General features: G+C 40.4%; 1 long non-coding RNA gene across 2 annotated transcripts in view; it reads right to left on the reverse strand.

Annotated features, from left to right (window-relative positions):
• The window catches only part of LOC116693491 (uncharacterized), a 1754-nt gene extending 332 nt beyond the window's left edge, over positions 1-1422 (reverse strand). The window contains exons 1-3 of one of the 2 annotated variants that reach the window (XR_004332928.1): positions 1263-1422; positions 560-686; positions 4-93 (exon numbers count right to left, since the gene is read on the reverse strand). This is a non-coding gene — a long non-coding RNA (uncharacterized LOC116693491). Of the gene's footprint in view, positions 1-3; positions 94-553; positions 687-1262 lie in introns of those variants that run through there. The other variant, XR_004332927.1, reaches the window with a different exon arrangement.
• Between the last annotated feature and the right edge of the window lie 2475 nt (positions 1423-3897).

Consider the following 3897-nt stretch of genomic DNA (forward strand, 5'->3'; position numbering starts at 1 on the left):
CCGTGCCCACGGTTTACTGCAGCTGATTGTAGATTTTCTGAGCCCACTGGAAACTTTCTGTAGCAGAACTGTCTTCCGTTGGTAGTGTGGACTCTGCAAAACACACACAAGAGAAATCTTAGCTGCACCTTCTATTGCTCAACCCTCTGAGATCTAAGGGCGTTTAAAGATATCTTCTTGACTTCTCCTTTATTTGGCGCCCCAAATTGTTCCAGAGCAGCGTGTAGAGAGATCGTTTGGAACAGTCAGACGTTTGAAATGAGTTTACAGAAATCTCGGGTTCACAAAAGTAGTGTAACATATGAAAGCTTGTCAAACAAGACGGCGTAAAACACAGTTCACAAATGGTCAAAACACAAAAATACAGTCTTAGCTTCTAAAAATCATGTTGGTCAACGTTTTGGGCTGTAAGCTGAATTTATTAATGTTTACAATGAATTCTAACGGATGCTGTGGCGTTGTGATCATGTCTGGAGGTCATGGTCATCCATCTTTCTATTCATCATGTCATCACCACTTACAAGACAAAAAAAGGTAGAAGAACGATGCACACACTTACATGAATGCCTTGTTGGGACAGGCGCTGTGGGTCTTGGTTATGGTGGACACATGCTTTAGTGGTATTCTCTGTGTGAAAAAGTTGAAGCAGCACTCTTTAGGAGCCGTGCTGTACTCCACATGTTGAACTGTGAGGAAGGTAAATGGATCGAGTCAGAACCAACATGAAACTCTGAAGATGAAGACACACAATCACAGAGTGGTGGAAGAAGTATTCAGATCATTTACTAAAGTAAAGGTTCTAATATCGCACTGTAAAAGTAAAGTAAAAGTCCGGCATTGAAAAGTAAGTAAAAGTCTAAAATTATCATTAGGAAAATGTACTTAAAGTAAAAGTAAAGAACTCTCCCCCCATGTTAGAAAGAGTAAAGGATCCAACCAGCTGTGTGTTTAATGACATCATCATCTCAGCTGGACCTGGAGCCGTTAACTAGAGCTGTCAGATGAATGGAGAGGTAACTAAAGTAACTAGTAACTGAAGTAACTAGTAACTGCTGTCTAAAGTAACTAGTAACTAAAGCTGTCAGGAATGGAGAAGAACTAAAGTAGAATATTTCTCTCTGAAATGTAGTGGAGTAGAAGTAGAAGTGGCATGAAAAGAAAATACTCAAGTAAAGTACAAGTACCTCAAATGTGTACTTATGTACCGTACTTGAGTAAATGTACTTAGTTACATTCCACCAATGCAGTCACAGATCACTCACGTGTGGCGTTGCAGCAGCAGGCGGAGAGCAGCAGCAGCCCAGGGTGAAGCAGAGAGTCTTCATCATGCTGTCAGTGAAAAGATGATGATGTGATGATGATTGATGATGATGATGATGATTATGATGTTCTACTTCTTCTTTTGCAGTGATCGACTCCTAGCACAGCGTCCGAATGAAGATATATAACCCTGTCCATTGTGGAAGTGAAACGTATGATGCCAGTAAAGGGACAGGCCACAGTGTTTCTGCTTCCCTACTCTCAGAAAAAGGACGTCTGTCAGCATTTATCTTAACAGTTAGTAGAAAGGTCATGATATTCCATCACATACTTATTTCAACAGAAGTAAAAAAGAGTGACACATTTATATTATATTAACAATATTTAGTTAGTAGAAAGGTCCACCTGCCTATGCTAGACTAGACTCTCTGTTAGTCTAGCATTACCTAGTCTATATCCTTCAAGTTCCACTTCTGGATTGCTCCAGTGCCACAGGATGCAGAGATTTTGTTCTTTAACAGTCCTGGGTGGGGGTATGCCCTGATAGCGGAGATAGCGAGAGGGGAGGGACATCCGGGGCGTCAGGCTGTGTCCCAGCAATGGACACGCTGACCCAGACTAACCGGATGCCAACTGGTAGAATGTATTTTGGAATATGCATCACTAAAACATCAAGTGGCATGACAAGGACCTAATGGGAATCCTGATTTCTTACTTGAGACCGAGCCCTATCTAAGAAGTTTAAAGACAAAATCTAGTGGATTTATGTTGGACAAACCACACACCCCCCACCCCCCCCCCCCCCCCCCCCCCCGACCTGTAATCCGCATGTGGACCCTTTCCTACCTGGTGTGGTGTACATGAACGCTCCACGGAGGATAATGGAGCGCCGGAAAACCTGGACACTTAGCAGAGCATTTAGGACTCGTGAGGGGTAACTCACACAGGTGTTAGGTCCCTGTTGTGTGTGTGTGTGTGTGTGTGGTGTGTGTTGTGTGTGTGTGTGTGTGTGTGTGTGGTGGTGTGTGGGTGTGTGTGTGTGTGTTGTGTGTGCTTGCTCCCTCCCTCCCGTTTTCCCTCTTAGTATTTAGTATAGTATTTATTTTTGGTCCTGGGACGTGTTCCTATGTCCCAGTGTATTGTTTGGAACTGTTTGTAAATGTTTATGTTTTTAATTAAAAATAAAAAATTGATCAAAATAAAGCAGGAGATGGATTTTCAAATGAAGTACTGTAGGTTGTAGAATCCAGTGTAGATTCTTTGTTCGGTCCTTTCATGCAGAAGGTTTGGTTTAATTACCCAGGTTGGTGATATGTTCTTCTGAGATTTCTGCTGCATTAAGATAAGTATAAAAGCTGTTATTGTCATTATAGACAACAAACAACAAAATTGAGAGTGCCCCTCCCAGGCTGCTTAAAAGAAACTGTATTGCACACATCCATACATAACATGAGAAACAACCTTGATAACGTGGCAGAGATAACTCCTGTGCAGTCCTCCTTTAACAGATTTCATCAGAATTATTTTCTACCTTAGAAGTATAAGAGATCTAAAGCCTAAAAGAAAGCAATCTACTTTTTTCTTTTGGCATGAAGAAAAATGTAATCAGAGGGCGATAGGATTATAAATACAAAACAGACACAGACTGCCAACCACTAACTGAATTGGTTCTGCCTCGTCCACAGAAAACTCCATTACAGTTCACCATGAGCGTTCCTTCCTTGAAATGAATACTTCCTTTCAAAGATAGACTTGAGAAGTATCTGTTGCATGTTTTTCATCGTTAACAAACTGATATTTCAGAATACTAAAGTACAAAACTAAACTTTCTTGCTGTCATCCCCCCTTCTCTCTCCCCTTTCATATCTTCAGCTGTCCCGTCAATTAAGGCCAAAAATGCCCAAAAAATAATCTAAAAAAAAACATATTCTAGGAAATGTCACTTAGGTACCATTTCACATTCAAATATCCAAGTGTAGACCTACCTATACACGACAAAGGTGTAAATAGTACTAGATATATAACACTTCTACAACAAGTTGCTGGCCATTCCTGTTGCCAGTGTAACCAGACAGTAACGAGAATCTGTATGTGTGAGTAGAAGTTACATTACAGGTGTCCAAACCCCAGGGGATAGGGGCATCAATTCCATAAACCATGCAGGCACGTTTTTCTCCATAATAATCTAATTTGTCACCAAAAGCAGCTTCCATCCGTTAAATGTCAAGGGAGAGTTGTTATAACAGAAGACTATTCCACTATAAGGTCATTTAACTGCCTATTCACTGTTTCTGATCTATACTTTTGACACATAACACAAATATGTAATTATCATTCAATAAGCAGACTTCTTATTACTTTATACCATTATAGTGACATAGACTGTGACCCTTTGTGGTCACACCCCACACCTCACACCTTGGTAGTTTTGCTGCTTAAATTTTAAGAACTTACAGATTACATTTTGTTGGAATTGTATTTTTTATGATAAGTGTAACAAATAAATACATTGATTGAATAGATTAATTGACGATGTAGTGCACATGTGTCAAACTCAAGGCCCGGGCCAAATAAAGCCCTCACAAATTTTGATCCGGCCCGCATATCAATTCAGATTCACAAATGGGAAACTGTTTC

The sequence above is a fragment of the Etheostoma spectabile genome, chromosome 8 (genome assembly GCF_008692095.1).
Source record: "Etheostoma spectabile isolate EspeVRDwgs_2016 chromosome 8, UIUC_Espe_1.0, whole genome shotgun sequence".
Taxonomy (NCBI): domain Eukaryota; kingdom Metazoa; phylum Chordata; class Actinopteri; order Perciformes; family Percidae; genus Etheostoma; species Etheostoma spectabile.